This window comes from Nyctereutes procyonoides, unplaced genomic scaffold, assembly GCF_905146905.1.
Source record: "Nyctereutes procyonoides isolate TBG_1078 unplaced genomic scaffold, NYPRO_anot_genome, whole genome shotgun sequence".
In the NCBI taxonomy this organism is placed as follows: domain Eukaryota; kingdom Metazoa; phylum Chordata; class Mammalia; order Carnivora; family Canidae; genus Nyctereutes; species Nyctereutes procyonoides.
Genome location: NW_026575146.1, coordinates 13,281,956 through 13,301,272, shown reverse-complemented (window position 1 = coordinate 13,301,272; position 19,317 = coordinate 13,281,956). Strand labels below are relative to the sequence as shown.

Below are 19,317 nucleotides of genomic sequence, written 5' to 3'. Positions count from 1 at the left end.
CACTAATTAATGGATGAGCAAACCCTGCAATAAGCACCCCAAGGAAAGGAATGTTTCCTTCAGAGGGTAAAACCAAGGAAGCAGCCCCAACTGGGGGCTCAGGGCACAGGGGGCTGAGCACCTTCTCTATGAAGGCTTGTTTCCAGGTGAAAGACTGCAGTGATCAGTCAGTGCTCCTTGACTCCTTCCTCCACATCCAGTCCCTCATCAGAGCCAGTTAGCTCTACCTCAAACCACATCTCAAATCTGATCCCCTCTGCACCTCCCCAGTAGGGTCTGGTCAAGAACTGCCATCTTTGCCTGGACTAGTGCAGTAGTACCTCAGTCAGTCTCCTGCTCCTGCCCTTTACAAGTGCAGGGGGAGGGGAGGACCTTTAAAGCCTGCTAGGTAACTCCTCTGCTTAAAATCCTCTCACAGCTTCCCATCCCACTCAGAATAAAATAAAATCCCAAACTGTACCTCTCACCCACAGGACCGTCTCCTGCCATAAGATCCTTATGTCCTTTCACAAACACACACACACACACACACACACACACACACATCACCCCCACTGCTGCCTTCCCACTGCCTTCTTAGCTAGGCCTTTGCTCTCCCAAAGCACCGTGCCTGGAATGGCTTACCCAGAGCATTCCCCCAATCCATATAGGTCTGTGCAAGGCCTCCCCCCACAGGCCTTTTCACGCCTATTTGGGCTAAAATCCTGACTCCCGACTCCTAAGCTTCTCACCTGCTTTCCCCATCCTTCATCCACTTAATTTACTTGCTGAGTGTCTGTCTGTGATGTTAGGGCTGCTCCAGCTACTGGGAATACTGCAGTGAACCGGGTAAAGTCCCTGTTCTCCTGCAGCTGACACCCTAGGACAATGGAGAAAGGACAGTCCTTCTTTTTATGTGTCAGCTGCCCCACTCAGCAAAGAGCAGAATCTGCCCCCAAGGCCCATTCCCCCAATTCCAGAACTGGCTGTGCCTCCCTGGGAAGGGAAAGCAGGGGACAGGCAGGATGGGCAGTGAATCCCCAAGGTTTCTGAAACACAAGACGGACAGGGTGGCTGGAGGTCAGAGTGAGGGCAGGGGGCAGCGGGAGGCTGCAGGGGTGGCCCAGGAAGGACCCAGCGCCTCTTGTGAATAGCCACCGCTAGTTCTGAGCAGGGAGGTGACAGATGGGGCTTGATGTGGGAAGAATCTGCCTGGCCCCACAGTGGATGTGGGGGCATTTGCATTTGGGACAGAGGTGCTGGTGGTTTAGATGAAGGCGGTGGGCGAGGAGGTGAGCCAGGGGCTGGGTTTTTTCCCCTGTGAAGTGGAGGTAATAATGGTACCCGCCTGGAGGGCTTTGGTATGGGGTGAGGTGACACCCAGCCTGATGCGCAGTCACAGTGAGTGTCAGGATTAAGGGGAAGGTGGTCCTGGCAGGGAGGAGAGCTCCGGCTTTCCTGAGCCAGCCCCAGTGCTGAAACCAGGGCGCCTCTGTGCTCACTCAAGTGGGTGAGCTCTGAGCACTTCTGAAAATGGCAAATCAGCACAAGAGATAATTCGATAATCAAAATAATTAATCCTCAGGATTACAATAGAAATGCTAGCCATTTAGAGACCCTATCATTACAATCACTCTCAGCATATCCCCCGTCCATCCAGCAACCTTTTAGCTGCCAGTTTATAGAGTCAGAGCTGTTAATGGGGTGACAGCCAAGGCCACACGTCCATAAAGCGCCTCGTTTCCAGACTTGAGCCAGATGAGGGGCCCGAGGCCTGGGGACTCCCAGGTTACTGCGAACCTTTGATTTCTCAGTTTAACCAATTAAATCTTAATGTATAAATTCACATTCAGCTCATTCGTAGAAGCTGATTTTAAAAGTAAAAGAGGAAACCTAGATGATCTCATTATAAATGTATTCATCACACCCTAGTCTTTCACTCGCAAAGTCTCTCAATTCATCTTCTTTCTTCCCATTTCCAGGGACACTAACCTAGTCCAATCAACTACTCCATAAATTTTTAGTGAATACCCACTGTATGCAAAGCAGTAAGCCAGGCACTGTGGGGGAACAGAGGATAAATGTGCTTCCTGTCCTTGACTCAAAGAATACAGAAAAAGCTGCAAATGTGGGCTTTGTCCTCACCACAAGCTAAAACCTCATGAGAAGAGGTGAAGAGGTCCACCTTCTGTGGACCTTTCCTCTTTTCATTAACATGTCCCTCCTGCAGGGTGGGCACACAGCGCTGAATGTGTCACTGCAGGATAGGGTATTGATGGGGATACTGTCAATCAAAAGTGCCCCCAGTGAAGGAGTGGCATCCTCACCAGGAATGACCAAGACCATGGCTGGTAATGGCTCTGACACTCAGGACACACCCTCAGAGGATGCCCTGCCCCCTTCCCTATCCCCTGGCTCCTGCCTCCTCTTGCCCATCTCCTCACCACCTTCCCCCAGCTTCAACCACTCTAGATCTATTGACCTCACAAATCCCTGATTTCTGCCTCACCCTGAGCAAGGTAGGTTCAGACAAATTGCCAAAAGACTGTGGGGGAGCCAGCTATCATTGCAGGTGATAAGACAGGGAAGGGTCCAGGGAGGAGAGGAGAGGCAGGGTCCTGCTGGCATGCCAGCTGCATAAACATGATTTCAAGGAGCGGGCTATACTCCATACCCGGCACTGAAAGGCCTGGCTGGCCAAAGCAGGGTTTGCTCCAACAACACTTAGAGAGTCCTGCCCGGTGCAGGTACTATGCTGGGGGCTGCAGAATTGAGGCAGGTGCCAGGCAAAAACACATTTGGAAAGGTAGAAGAAACCAAGAAGGGGGTCACACTGTCTATAATGCTCTGGAACTTGTTATTTAAATGCAGGCCAGGCATTTGGACTGTTTGGGCATTTTTACTATTATAAGCAATACTTTAGTGAAAAGTCTTGTCTATATCTCTTTGCTCACTTATCAAATTATTTTCCAAGGGTAAATTCCTGGAATAGGACATTAGGGTCAAGGAGATGCTTTTATTATTTTTTTAAGAACTTATTTACATTGCCGAACTGTTTTTTTAAAGAACTTATTTACGTTGTCGAACTGCTCAGAAAAAGTCACACTCATTTATATAAAGATAAGGAAGTTAATGAGGTTAACCAGTTTCTGCTATGTTTATCATTTATATTTCATTTTTGTGAATTATCCATACATATTCTTAAACCTGTCTTTCTATTGAGTCAATATTTTTATCTTTTGTTCTGTATTAATCTTTTGTCTAATAAGTACCTTGCAAATATATTTCCATCTTTGTGGTCTTTAAATTTAAGATGGTTTGTTTTGACCCAAATTTTAAATTTCTGTAGGGGAATCTACCAAACTTTCCTGGCTTTCACGTGATGCTTGTGAGTGCCTTCTTCACCCAGTTTTATATAGTCACTGACATTTTTTTTACTGCTTTTACATGTCCACTTATTTAAATATAAATATCAATCTAGGGGCGCCAGAGTGGCTCAGTCTGTTAAACGTCTGCCTTCAGCTCAGGCCATGCCCTGGGATTGAGCCCCACATCAGGTTCCCTGCTCCTCAGGGAGCCTGCTTCTCCCTCTCCCTACTGCTCCCCCTGCTCATGCTCGCTTTCTTTCTCTCTCTCTCTCTCTCTCTCTTCTTCTCCCTCTCCTTCTACCAGATAAATTTAAAAAATGAAAAATAAATAATATCAATCTATCTAGATTTGATATAAAGTTTCTCATAAACTCATATGCATTTGTATACAATAAATTCTTATATATTCTTAGGTCTTATTCTGCGTCATTAACTTCTAACCACACACAGCTTTATTTATTATTAGATTAACAATTTAATTACTTACAAATAAAAATGCCCCCATCCTTCTACCTCTCATTACTAACTTTTCAGAGTTTTTCCAAATAAACACATACTTTTTTTCTTTCAGATGAACTCGAGCTATTTTGAAAATTCCTCCCCAAAAATCATGCTATAATCCAGCCAGAATTATATCAAATTTATAAACTAATTTTGGGAAGGACAGACATCTTTACTACATTGAATTTTCTATGTAGATATTTAACATAATCCTCCATTTATTCCAATAAGCTTTTGTATTTCTCAGTCTTCTACTTTTTCCCCACTATGGGTACTGCACATTTCCTTAAAATTTATTCCTACATGTAAACTACTTAGGTATTGGGTTAAACATTTTTTAGCTGGTCACTGTACTGAGGAAGCACTTTTTTAAAATCTGTAATATGTTATCTGAGATATCTCGTTATTTCTTTTTTTTTCTCTTGTTATTTCTAATACATTTGCTTCTCAGTGTGCAACTCATGATTTAACTTCTTCTAGAGATTCTTCTTTCTTGACCTAATGAATGTGCCTGAAACTGTCCTCTGTGTGTGTTCTTGCAACGTTTTATATATAATTCATGTTACATTATGCACTTGATTATATGTTGCCTTTAGAATTTTCTCGATAGTTACAAGCAGCAATTACTTGATTTTGTGTAGATACACCTTGCCTTCCTAATTAGATTAAAAGCTTTTAAAGGCCAAGGGTTGCATCTGCTGCTTCCTTATTACCCACAGACCTCAGCTCCCTGAATAGTGACACACATCCAGAGACAGAACACATGCTCACTTAGTAGTACATGGATAAGGACAGCCCTGGTGGCCCAGCGGTTTAGCACCGCCTTCAGCCCAGGGTGTGATCCTGGAGACCCAGGATTGAGTCCCACGTCAGGCTCCCTGCATGGAGCCTGCTTCTCCCTCTGCTGGTCTCTCGGTCTCTCTCTCTCTCTCTCTCTCTCTGTCATAAATAAATAAACGCATGAATCTTTATTAAAAAAATAGTACATGGATAAAATTACCCAAGTAATTTTCCTAATTCAAATTCAAGCATTAAAACAGGATTGGAAAACTGAATGAACAATGATCACGTAAACTCTGAAAGTAATTTCTGAAACCGTCATAAATCTTCATCTCTTAACCCCTCCCCCCACGCAACGGCCAAAAAAGATATTTCCTCTCCTCCCATTCACATCTTCACCTCAGTTCATGGCACACCCACTGTTTCTCCATCCAGAAACCTAGGGCAGCCTAATGCCTCCCATTCTTTGACTCCTGCTGACATCCGATCCCACTGATCAGTAGAGACCCACCTTCCAGATCCATCCACTGCATACGTGTCCCCTGCCAGCACCCAGGTCATCTCTGCTAGCTCTAGCCACTCCAGCCGCACCTTGCCCAGCCCCTTCCCCCGCTGTGGGCCTCAGGTCTTTCCCACTGAATATCCGAAGTGTGTTTCCCACCCCTCACCCAAATATCTTTCTCCATCTCGATGCCCAGTGAGCTTCCTTCCTCACAATCTGGCATAGTATTGGCTTACTTGCTCACCGTCTACATGTCTCACTAGACTATAAGATCCAGGTCCAATTTTAGACCCATTTTCTTCCTTTTTAATTACTGAGGTATAGTTGACATATGATGTTACATTAGTTTCAGGTGTGCAACATGGTGATTAGACAGTTCTATACATTACACAACACTCACCAGGGTCTGTGCAGTCACCATCTGGCACCATACAATGTTAGTACAATATTACTGACTATATTCCCTATGCTCTACTTTTCATCCCTATGGCTTATTTATTTTATAAGACACTTTTTTTACAGGCATAGTTCTCAGAACACAAAATGCTCCATACATGTTCATTGAATGAATGTGGAAAGAGCACCGGTGTATCCAAGCTTTGTGACTTACCAGCCTGGGAAGCTGAAGCAAGCAATCCGGACTCTTTGAGCCAGGGATTTGGTACATACAGAAACAGAAATATCGCCTCTGTCAACTTCACTGGGTGTTGTAAGGACTGAAGAAAAACTCTCTGTGACAATGCTTAGAAATACACACTGCCTTAACAACGCAAAGTATTGTTGTGTGTCAGTGGAGTCTGGCTTAGCCAGCAGGGCTTTGAGCTCTAATCTTACCAAATTCAGCCCTCTCCATAATAACCACCACCCCTCATTTCAAAATCCCAATGGCACCAACACTGGAATGTCATAATAAGATTTACCCTGAAAATGCTATTAGAATTTAGAAAGTCTAAGAAACAAGAATAATGTTATATGTTTTTTAACCGTTGGATGAGAACTGAAAGAGGCGGGGGAAGGGAAGGTATTTTTAAAAACTTGCCCAGGTTTTTCTTGCAAATTTCAAAACCCACACTTCCTGTCAGGGGATCTTCCTTGGTGCAGCTTTATGCTGTGGCCACTTTTACAAAGAAAGCAGTTACACATGAGTGTGGTCCATGTATCAGGTTAACGTTACGATTTAAGTCTGTAGCAACGTTTTCATTTTCTAAAAATTTCAACTCTAAATATTCCTCCTTGAGAAGAGCAAGAATAAAACTGAAATGAGCAATCTTAGATTCCCTCTAACTTTGCAGAAATGGCTGGTAATCGGATGAGGCACGCTGTGTTTGTAAACATCTTTACCATTCGAGACAGACTTCTGCAGACAGCAAGTCCATTCTCTTACACAAACCACCGCAGAGCTACTATGGCAAACAGATGTAGGTTATCGTGTAAATCCATAGAAAACGAGTAGCCACTCTTCTCACACTCACAAAGCACACATCCTTAATTTATGGAAGTTAAACAGGCGGCACGGTTGCTGCTGATGAACCAACTACACGAAGACATCTCCACCTGGATGCTCAGAATGCGGACTCCCAGGCAGGGGAGGGGTTGCCCTGAGCCCAGCAGATTTAAGCCCATCCAGGTACACGTGTGCTATTTTTAAAGCACCCATGTAATGAAAGAACCCCTGAAAATACAGAAATGACATGTAATAGCCCCGGGAAGGCCAGGGAAAATGTGGTTCTCTTCTGCAAAGCTAAGCTACATATTCCAAGGAAAGATGCCCTTAAGTATCCCTAAAAAGGATACACAATGCAGACATCTTAAGTTTCAGAGAAAACTTTCTGGCTTTGTCTACAGGATTACAGTACCTATGAAATAAACATACAAGGTCCACACCCTCTCTTGGAATGAACACAAGGTCAGGGTTTGGTTTTGGTTTGTTTTGTTTTTGGACCACAGGAAATATGAATTTCAGATGCAAATGTCTTGAAATCCTTGAGTTAAAATCAAGAAGGAGCCTGGCCCCATGAGTTCTGGGGTAGAAGACTGCCAGGCCTGAAGTCCAATCCCACGAATGCAGAGATCGGTGAACATTTTCTCCAAAGCAAACTCTCTTCCACGCTCCTCTCCCCAGAAATTAATATGCAAGGCCAGGCAGGGTCTGGCTGGAAAGATGGAATTGGGAGCCAAGGGTCCCCAGAAGTGGGAGCAGGGTGCAGGGTGGGGATCGCTGCCTTCCCCCTTGGGAAGGGATGGTACAGATCCTCAGATCCCATGTGGATGGCAAATGGGGAGAATCTACTCCTGAGGAGTCCACACCCACCTGGAAGCAGAGGGGACGTTCCTCCAGCACGTGGCCCTCACTCAGGGCATCTCACTGACAAAAAAAGTGGCTCCAGTGAGGTGGTACAGCACAGGCACATCCTAAATCCACTCCAAAGGCCTGTGAGAGCCTTTGAGAGCTGTATGTGGTGGGGAAAAGCAGCTCCTGTGCACCCAACTGGGTGGACGAGAGCCCAGGGAAGGAGAAAAGGTCTTGGCTGGGAGTCCCGAGGCTGCTAGCCTGGGTTCCTTCATCTTCCTTCAGCTCCTGCCTGCCTCCCAGACCCGACTGCATAATAATTAATATAATAAAGAACTATCATCATACTGATAAAAGCTCTGACTCCCCACCATGCACCAGGCATAATGCTTCTTCTAGAAAGCAATAGGCTGAGAAGTTAAACACTCTGATGGGAGTGTATTCCCAGCTCCACCATTTACAAACTGTGTGGCCTAAGGCAAGTCTACGTCTGTACACTGGGGATGCTAATCATTTCTGCCTCACAGCATTGTTAGGATTGAACAATGTGATGCTCGGCAAAGGCATGCAGTAAAGTTTCAATAATCACAAGTTGATAGTACTTTTTTTTTTTTTTTTTTTACTTTGGATTGTCTTTAATCCTCATAGGTTTGCAAAGACACTTAGGTCCAGTGTTGCAAGAAAGGCTACCGATGGATGGGAGACAAAGGATCAGGTCTGTGGAACTCCAGATGCTCCTCATGCTGTTCCAGGGCAGTGTGGAATGGAGTCCACCCAGCATGAGGGACCAGCTGACCCAGACCAGTTGCTAGCCTCCCTACCCAATCGTGTTGCCATCCTCCCTGAAATCCTTCCGAGCTCAACCCCATCACCTCTAGGATGAAACCTACACTCTCCAGCAAGGCAGTGGGGCCAGGGGGTGAAGGGGTGTTTCAGTGTCCCCCATCAGAGGGAGTGGCGGAGAGGGAGGAAAGAACTTGAGGTTTGGTCTCACAATGACCCAAGTTCAAATTTTGCTTTTATATTTACTACTTACATGCCCTTCTGATGTTACCTAGTCTCAATGTCTTCGCTTGCAAAATGACCCTAACACCAATTTATCTCGGCTGAGGAGTGTAGTCAACAGTGGCCAAGTTCTGACTACCCCCCTGCCCCATCATCTGCCATCATCCAATGGTCACTTCACCCTGATGCACAGGACACGTCCCCAGCGCACCACGCCTCACCTGTTTTCTCTCATTTATATATCCTCTCCCTTGAGTCTTGCCCATCCTTCCCACCCCTATATTACCCTCTATGGGGTTAAATCGTATTTCTCTTTCAAGATTCTCCTCTAGCATGACCTCCCCTGGGATGGGTTTCCCTCCAGCTCCCTGTGAGACCCAGAGCAACCACCGCATGCTGCTCTCTGAGGACTGACTGTATCACCCACTTCCAGAGTGACTTTCGTCCCTATCTCTTCCTCTGGACTGTGTTCTTTGAAAGTGCAGCGGGCATCTTCCATCTCTGGACAGCACGTCCTAGCACTTTGTAGGCACTCTCTATGTGCTTGCTGAAGCAAGAATGCAAACTTATATAAGTGACTCGAGATCTCACTTGAAAAACTGAAACATGAAGGAGAAACAATAAAAATTCCAGGATTTCAGAGCTGGAAGGAATATGCATATTCACCCTGTCCATTGCCTACATTTGATGTGAAGACAAATCAACCACAGTTTATTGGCTGCCCAAGATAACATAGGTGGGAGATGCTTGGCCTGGCAAGCTTAACCAGGCATGGAATACTCAAGTAACAGCTGAGCATCATCATGTGGCCATGGGATAGGAGTTTAGTGACATCATTGGCTCTAGTGATATGATGACTCCCTCACACAGGAGAGCTGTTTCCTTTCAGCATCACCAAGAACATCCTAGGAGTCAGTCACACAGACTCAGAGCCACTCACATCACCAACAGAATCCAACAGTCACCAACAGTCACTGGATTGGAATACAAAGAGACTTGCCTCATTTCCTAAGTGCTGAAATGGAAACAAAATCAGAAACAAGGGAGAGATACAGGTGTGGATTTTAAATTATAATCTTTAAAAAGGTTTAGCTTTTTGTTATTCAGTCACTGGGGCTCTGCACATCACAGCCTGGAGACACAAAATCAATGTGGGAAAAGCATGCTTTTCAGTGCAGGACAGGCCGGGGCGGGGGGGGGGGGGAGCAGAAAAGCAGAACAGAAACAAAAACAAAAACCTAATCACGTAAACAGCTGAGAAAAATATAAGGAAATAAAACTTTGGCCAAGGCTCAGAAAGGAAATTTTTAAATAAAAGGAAAGATATCAGCAGGACGAGGGAAATGATATTTCAAACTTTCTTGCACCTCTACTTCCTACAAACAAAACTTCCTCCCCGGGGTGAGTCTAGGGAGTTTTAGAGTAAGTGAAACCCCCACAGAAAGGAGAGCACTGAGCAGGTCATGCTGCAGTATTCCAGGCACCACGGGTCTGCCCTGGACCAAACCTCCCAATGCTACAGAACAAGTTCACGATCGGTCAGGCGTAAGGGCCTCAAGTTCATTGCTAGGCCTGAGACTCTATGATTCCAACATCTACATTACTTTAAAATGAACCAAATCCTCCCATTTTATCAGCGTCACTACCCCTAATCTTCATGTCGTGGGAAATCTTCAAAGGGAGGGGTTCTGGCCACAGTTTTGTTCAATTGTGTTTGTAGTGCCAAAGTCCTTGGATGTCGTTGTATTTTTTGTTACACAGGAAGATTGCAGCAGATTACAAATAGAAGTAAATAAAGAGAACACTGAGTCATGCATCTTAAAATCCTCCAAAATAAAGCCTGGCCTCCTAGTGGAGCAAGCATGTCACACACATACAACATGGAAGCGGAATAGAATGTACAGGGCTTTACCCATGGGCTAACCTCCTGACCCACCCTTCTTATATGTCCTCCTGGCAGGAGCAATAAGAATGGCCTACAGCAGAAGGAATTCTAGGAATTAGCTGATAATGATCATGAAACGGTTTAGAGGTTGTACTGCCTCTAAAGGACCAGCATCATTATTAGAGTGAGCTTCCATTCTCTTAGACATTTTCCTACTCATTTTGTATGAAAGAAAGCAAGTTGCCACTTTATAAGAAAAAAAAAAGTTTGCAGAACACATTTCATCCGATTTTAAGGGCAGTTCTCCTATGAAGATAATACACTACAAACAATGCACTGCCCAAAGCTCCCACCTAGATGCTGCCGTGTATTAGAACTGGTGTTTTGTTAAGCAAGACCCCCTGCAAAGAATAAGGCTCACACTGAAATGCTTGCAGAGCCTCAGCAGGTGGAAGACCAGTATTTCTAAAATAGAGTTGATTGAAGAAGGGCTGAGATGCCAGGGTTTGCCTTGCTTCTGTGCAACAACACACTGGATCTCAGGACACTTGGGTGGGCCCTGGGAGACAGTCACACTGGAAATGCTGCCCGGGGAGCAGAGGATGATTGCAAACGCAATCAGCCCGCTTATGGCAGCCGGCTGCAGCCGTTCACGCCCTCCGTCTCATCTCGCCTGGCTGCGCCGTGAGGATAATTAGATGTCATCAAATCCAGCCTTGAGAATAGAGCAAACTGTTCACACTGAGAGCAACAATTCAGGCCAATTAAGCTGGGGTGCTGAAGAGCTGTGAAGAGCGTGTTGATTAGCTTGAACGTAAGGTAGATTATTTTAAGGGAGAAACAGCAAATGGAATACAGACGTTAGAATGTTCTCCATTTGTGAGATGTTCTCACTCCAGTTCAGGTGTTTGAACCACACATTTCCAACTGGCTACTATCAGAGGCCAAGTTTATATATGCTGCCATCATTTCCCAGAAAACCTCAACCGTGAAGATCATGCGATCACTTTTTTGTGAGTGTTCTCTACATGAAGCAGTAGCAATGGGAATGTCACATAGCAGGAGCTGGCCAGGTTCTGAAAAAGAAGTCTGCCTTCTTAATTCATTTCGATTCAGAACTTCTCTGCCCACACATACATGGATGCCTGATTCCAGGACACTGGTTATAAGGCAGTGGCAAAGTAGTAGTGCCCTTCCTGGCCAGCATCCTCTGCATGAAGCAAGCTTCACCATAGCCCACGGTACAGACAGAAGCATTACTGGAAATAGAGCATCAATCCCCTCTAGGAGGATGCTTCATGGCCAACTCATTATATATGTTGTCACTGAATATTTATTGAGTCCCTATCATATGCCAGACACAGTCTTAAGGACAGGCATTGAAGCAATGAATAAGACAAATAAGGTCCTCGCCCCTATTCCAAACAAATGAACTAGTGGGCTAGTTCAGTTATAATGATGGAAATGACTGGGAATAACCAACGTGCACAGGGAGCAATTAAAAAGGTAGGAGAATGCCATGACGGTCAGTTATAACTAGTACAAGCCACGTAAACTTTATGCCAAACTTATGACTGTGATTCTTTTCACCACCCTTATTTTAAAACAATGAGATTAATTAAAAGTAACTTGGATAACACACTCAAAATACTGCTGTGTGGAAAGACACGTCCACATGACCAAGAGCTTCAAGGATGTGCAGAAATGTATGGTAATCTAAGGACCATGGCACCACTCAAGGGCAGAGAACCGCAACAGTATGGGAACATGTGCCCTGACCCAGCATAAGAAGAGGAGATGCTCCTATTAGAACCCGAGGTCAGGAAACCAAACAAGTCCCTAAGTCCCCCTGCCCGTCCTGAAGAGACTGTCACCTATCATTACCCAACAAGCCAAAATCGACCTTCAAAATACATTTCACTTCATACAAAAAGAGCATAAAGGGTCCACCCACAACCTATGAAGAGCCTCACATGGCCCGGGGGGAGGGGAGAAAATGCTCTAGAGGTTCTCTAGCCCAGTAGCTTTCAAATAGGGGCAGTCCTCCAAACGCATATATACAATCTGTCCTCCCCTGGCCCTCAGAGCAGAGGTTCACAGAGAGGGACGCACAAAAGGGGACCCAGGGATGACCCCCCAAGAGAGGGTATAGCTTGCTGGATGGTGTTCAGGGACTGTCAGGGACCATCACCTATTCTTATTTATATCCCTCACCCAACCTGGATCATCACTGTGAGCAAAAACAGATATACAACTAAACAAACAGGAGAGAAGGCAAGGGAATGAAAACTTTCCTCCTTGACAAGGTGGCTGAGGGTTCTAACTGCAAGGTTAGGTGTTCTGGGGATGAGCAGTCACGGTTAATAGAATCTAAGCCACACGTCAGAAACAAATGTGCTCATCCAGTCAACAAATGCCATCATGAAACTAGGACTGCTTGAGTTCCTATTGGTTACAAGGAATTGGGCTAGAGGCTACAGAGTTATGGGAAGAAGTAGGACAGCTGGGCTCCCCAAAAGCCCAGCTGTCTGTAAGGGTTAAGAGCTGGACACTCAGCCTCAGCTAAGACCCAAGTGCCCTCACTCAGCCCAAGCGGAGACGTGCCATTAGGTGCCAGCTGAGAGGGCAGGCACGTGGGCAGGAGGTACCATGGTTGGGTATGGAGGGCTCTGAACTGCCCCCAAATAAAAACCACTGATGCTGACACCTGCCGGGGACACCCTGAATCATCCTGACCCCAGGCATGCCTCCCTTCTCCCCATCTGTCTGAGTGTAGCTTCCAACCCCAGCCCAAGCCCAGTTCATCCCATGTCCTGCGGACCCTGGGTCCTGCCTGCCTGTCTCCTGGGGGTCTCCGTAGGCTCTGGTGCTTTTGCCTTGGATTAAGCTAGTAGAATCTCCCTCTATATCCCTCAGATGGGCACTTGCCATTAGGTAGGCCCCAGTCCTCACCCCACCCTTAAATCAAGGATCTCTCTTTTCAGGACCACATTATGCCCATGGCATTTATGATCTCATCAGATAGACAGACAGACACAGAGGAAACAGATATAGATGATAGATGGATTGATGATAACAATTCCAAGCACTGGGTATTCTCCATGCTTTAAGAATGGTGAAAAAAAATAGGTAATAAAGGAGTATCAAGGATGGGTCAAGGTCACAGACTCCCAACTGGAGTGAGCAGTGAGGACTTCCTGGAAGAAGTGACATTTGTGTTAGATATAATTACTAGAGGTAAATTTCTGCAAGTGGAGGTAATAGGGTTTGGGCAGGAAAAGGAAAGGAATAGCAGAAATTATTCTAGGTGTAGGAACAGCATGAGCTAAGGTGGGAAGGTGCCAGTGTGCATGGTGCAGTGACAGGAACAGCCTGTCAGGTCCATGAGTGCAGGAGAGAAGGTCAGAAGGCAGACAGAGCCCTGTCCCAACCAGCACTCCACTGTAGAATGGGTTACCCTACACGTGAGAACAATTCACTTGTAACTACTCAACCTCTCTCTAGTTGTCCATTCTGTGCAGACTTTAAAAAAAGAGAGGGGGGGGGGAATAAGATAAAAACACTATCTTAGGAGACACAAGCTGCTCATCTACAGGAAATAGATTGCCTCACATTTCCAAAAACACAATAAAAATATCAACCCTCTCTCCATGGTTTACATAGAAAGTGGGAGTGCTGAAACCTGTGTACACACAGAATTTCAGAGGGGGAGTTTGTGGATGATACGGGTGAGCTCCAGGCAGAGACCAAAAATAATGCTGTAGAGGGGCCTGAGAGGCTCAGTTGGTTAAGTGTCTGCCTGTGGTTCAGGTCATGGTCCCAGGGTCTTGGGATCGAGCCCCATGTCAGGCTCCTAATTCAGCAGAGTCTGCTTCTCCCTCTCCCTCTTCCCCCTGCTTGTGCTCATGCGCTCTTTCTCTGTCAAATAAATTAATTAAATCTTTTTTAAAAAGAAAGAAAAGAATGTTGTAGATTGAACACTCCCTTGTCAGAAGTCTTCACCAGCCCATTTCAATTTCATGATCCTTTCTCATAACAACATAACCGATAAAAATAATGCAAAACACTTCTTTTAAAACCCCTAGAAAAATTTTATTTTCAAGATTGGGAATAAGAACTATGTGATATTTACAGCTTTATTCTTGGAATATGAAAACCATCTATTCTATCTCATAAAAGAGATGGGGAAGCCTGTTCAAACCCGTAACTCCCGTATCTGGGCACCCAATGCAGAATCCGGAACACCGGATGAGAAGTTTGCATTCTGAGAGGGGCTGATGTGTCCCCATAACAGTACAACTACCCTCGAGGGGGCTTGCCCTAAAACCCCCTTCCTGAGGGTCCTCCCCGAGCCGCTGAGCCCAAAAGGGGTGAACCTCAGGGAACAGAGGCCACAAACCTGTCAGCCCTCACCGTAATGAGGCCACGAGCAGGTTCGCCATCTGAGAGAAATCTAAAATCAATCCTAAGCCCAACTCAAAGTCTAAGTGCTGTCTAGTGGCACCATGTGCAGACGATTTGAGAAAGCATCCGTGATAACACTGTCCCCTTCCACGGGACCTCTCCCAAAGCCCAGCCTTAGTTCACTACGGAACTCAAGAACCTGTCACTTTTAAAACAGTTCATTTGCTCTTCAGAGCAACCTGTGACAACGGCAGAGAAGGAACCATCAGAATGAACCCCATTTTACTGAAGCACAAGCTACGATTCCTCTGGATCTCAAAGCAAGGACATCTGAGAGCTGGGGGTTGCAGGCTCCTCCCCAGGCTTTTCTCACTACACCTAGCTGCCTCTCTGCTGTCAGGTGGAAGGAGCCCACTCTAGGAGACGGTGCTCACCCGTGCAGCCCCACCGTATCGGGGCAGGTCTCGGTGGCCTTCCCATTGCCATGTCTTGTCACTTCTGGCCTCCCCAGGAGCCAGGCTGCTCCTGCCTGGTATGGTGGTGGGGGTGCTCCCGGCCGTCAGCAAACCAAACTCCCTTGTCCCATCAGGAATACTGGCTGCTTCTCTCCTCTCACATAACTTGAGAAGGGCCTGTCGACTCTGACTCATGGAAGTGCAAAGCTCTGTTTATCAGATGCATGTCAAAATCACAGAAATTACTGCACAGCTACACCACTGCTGAGCTTCCAGGTCACCTTAGGGCTGGGAGGGGGCCCTGAGGTGCCCAACTAGGCATGCCCGGTGCAGCCCTACTTAACACATATTTGGGACTGAGCAAATTCTCTCCTTGATATTTTTGCCCTCATAACAAGGCATTCAGGTTCAAAGGTAAACATCTTCTTGCCACTTCTGTTCACACCTTCAAAAACAACCAACCTCTTGGGACACCTGGGTGGTTCAGTGGTTGAGAGTCCGCCTTTGGCTTAGGGTGTGATCCCGGGGTCCTGGGATCAAGTCCCACATCGGGCTCCCATCATGGAGCCTGCTTCTCCCTCTGCCTGTGTCTCTGCCTCTCTCTCTGTCTCTCATGAGTAAATATTTTAACAAAATAAAAATTTTTAAAAATGAACTCTGAGAGATTCTTCTCTTGAAGAGCAAGAGAGAAGCAAATACCATACGCTGGAGTATGGCAAGAGGGCACTGCCATTGTCCTTAGAGAGGCCCCTGGGGCTGCCTGAGATGAAAAGTCTCTCCCCTCCCCCAGCGGGGGTGAGTATGAGGATCCAAGCTCCCCAAAATGGGTTATACCCAATTAAAAATGTGAATAAGGCAAAAAAACAAAACACTGAAGTACATAGAGTAATAGCAGATTTCTTACACTGCACTTAAAACATGTCAATCACTACTCTAAGAGTTTTACATATCTGTACTCATTTTATTTTTAAGATTTATTTATTTGAGAGAGAGAGTACAAGCAGGAGGGGCAGAGGGAGAGAGAGTCAAGCAGACTCCATGCTGAGCGCAGAGCCCTACACGGGGCTCAGTCTCACGATCCTGAGATCACAACTTGAGCTGAAACCAAGAGTCAGATGCTTAACTAACTGAACCACCCAGGTGCTCCTGTAACTCATTTAATCCTCAAAACACCCCTCTGAGGTAGGTGTTATATATCCCCATTTCCCATAAGAGGAAACTAGGATATAGGAAAGTTAGGTAATTTTCCCAAGATCACACAGCTGTTTAGTGGCTGAGCCAGGACCGAAACCCAGGAAGTTATGCTCCAAGGTCCATGTTCTTAATTCCAACACCATGCTGCCCTTCTGACAGGTGGATTATAGAGGAATTACCAAAGAAGAGATCTCCAACTCAGTGCAGTGGGCTGATGTTATATCTTCCCACAGACCATCTCTTGGTGCCACTGGGTTGGAAGGGTCATGGATCAGATTCACTTGCTAGATCCTTCAGAATATACATATATTTGATTTCACATGCTAAAGCTGACTTTTTAAAAAGATTAGAGAGAAAGAGAGAGCGCACGTGCACAGAGGGGAGGGACAGAGAGAGAGGAAGATAATCTTAAGCAGATTCTGCACTGAATGTGGAGCCTGATGCGGGGATCAATCTCACGACACTGAGACCACAACCTGAGCTGAAACCGAGTCGGCCACTTAACTGATTGTGCCACAGAGGCACCCTGCCAAAACTGATCTTAAATGAAATGGTATTGAAATAATCTAAATTTTTCCTATGGACATTTACTAAATTATTAAACATAATGGACATTTGCTAATTATTTACCGAGTCCCAGGCACTATTCTCAGGGTTAGGGATACAGAGATAAACTTTCTAGAGGTTCTGATGCTCAGAAGAGTTACTAACAGCAGACTTCAGTAAATAGGAGAATCCCAGCAACTGGACTGATAAGGTCTTTGGTGGAATCTGTCTAGACACCATTAAGGGACCACTCTGGCTGTGTGGTTCTGGGGAAGGCTAGGAAAAACCAGCCTGATCAACAGGTATATCCCTGACTTCATGGAAAGTCACTTTCAGCAAAATGATTCGGAAATGTGAAAACAGAAGACTCAAACCCAAATCTGCAATTACCTTCTTCTTTAAAAAAACAACATTGGGCAGCCTGGTGGCTCAGCGGTTTAGCGCTGCCTTCAGTCCAGGGCGTGATCTCGGGGACCTGGGATCGAGTCCCACATCGGGTTCCCTGTGTGGAGCCTGCTTCTCCCTCTGCCTGTGTCTCTGCCTCTCTCTCTCTCTCATGAATTAGTAAGTAAAATCTTTTTTTAAAAAAACCAACAACAATATCAAATTAGTCTGGGGAAAGGAAACAGTGCAAGATTGTGAGGTGTGGGACAACCACAGCAGCGTGAGGCTATGCCCTGGTTCTGAGATTGCCTGGCCCATTTATGAGTGTTCGTTGTTATCACTCTGCTATATACAGATGAGCTATCGAATAATACATGATACAGAACCCTATCATTGTCCACTCTTCTTCATCATGATTGCTTCCAGGGAGATGTTACTGAAAACTTTACTACATTGCAAACTCCTGAGCACATGTTTAAGGCAAAGTTCTCCAGAGCTCTGCTCCTAAACTGGGACTTTCTCATTCATCCAGGATGTGGCATTGAACTGTTTTAATTACCTAGTGGCTCTGTGTTAAAGTCAAATTGAGTTAAATAGACAGATATATTAACTGAACAGCAAAGGGCATTTAATTAAAGCCTACCCGGATAAAAATCCCAGCACCAAAATACAACAGGAAATTGCTAATTATCTTGCACACGTCTAAAGAAAGTTAACCTCATTCCTACAATATGATAAAAGTCCGAACATATTAATGAAAACAGTGGAAAAAGCCTTTCTTACTTTTTTTTTGTTCCAGAAACATAAATAAATGACAAAAATCCTAGAGACAAAAGACAGTGTTACGACTTCTTACATGTAAATAAACATTATAGCTATGGGGTCCAGGGCTGTGCCATGTGGTTCCACACAGGCCTGAAACTGGGGGGAAAATGTCAAATAATTAATTAGAATGTTATATTTTTTTGTAATCTTTTTGTAAACTATCTTTGCCAATATAGGCCTAATAAGGACCATTGAGTCAAATCAATTTCTCCTATGATCAGGATAAATTTAAAGGACATATATGTACTGAAAAAAAACAAAAACAAAAACAAAAAAAAACCAAGAGACTTCCCCAGTATAAGCCAAGAAAAACAAAAACACAAATAGTTTTAGGGGCATTTCTGCATTTACAGATTCATGGGAATATATTCAAAATCAAAAGTGAGCCACAGATTTTCAAAAGCGCCAATTATCTTGTTATCTTTACTTTTCAAAGCACAGTGACCTCAAAATATTAATTTTATTTAGAAAAGCAACACACTGTGTGGCATGGTTCAGGACAGTCCCTCTAATCAATGCTATCAGGTACAAAGGGGGCCCTTGTTTTGTCTGCCCCTGGTCCAGTAAGTGCTAGAAAGCTTGAAAAATTCTTAAGAGCAAAGCTGCCCTTTGTATGCACCTGTAAGAACCAGGTAAACCCTCTCCAAGGGGAGCCTCCAGCATTTTCCTGTAATAAGTTGGTGAAACAGGCTACTGCCAGATCATGTGTTTACAATTGCTTTCACAGAAAAGTACCAGAAATGACAAGAGGAGAAAATCACCTCTAGATTGATTTTTTTTTAATTCACATGGTAAATGTGGAGTCAGGTATTTTTTTTATTTTTTTTATTGGAGTTCAATTTGCCAACATATAGCAAAATACCCAGTGCTCATCCCGCCAATGCCCCCTTCAGTGCCCATCACCCAGTTGGAGTCAGGTATTAAAACTGTTTTCCATCCTCAGAGGCAAGCCTCCACTCCACTTGTTTGGCCAAGCAGTATAGTCTGAGGCCAAAGCAGGACTCACAGCTCTTGGTCCTGGAAACACATGCATCCACTTTATAAACATTTCTCTCTGTATAAGGCCCAACTTGGCCCGTCACCACACTCTGCACATGCCCAGTTGAAGGTATGCTGGTTTCAAGCCTGTATTAACTTCCCTCCACCTCCTTCTAGGCTGTTGGGGACACACACTTGTGTCCTACCTCCTCAAGCCACTA

General features: G+C 45.1%; 1 protein-coding gene across 4 annotated transcripts in view; it reads right to left on the bottom strand.

Moving 5' to 3' along the window:
- The window catches only part of ZDHHC14 (zinc finger DHHC-type palmitoyltransferase 14), a 270,851-nt gene that overhangs the window by 162,051 nt on the left and 89,483 nt on the right, over positions 1-19,317 (bottom strand). The window lies entirely within an intron of this gene.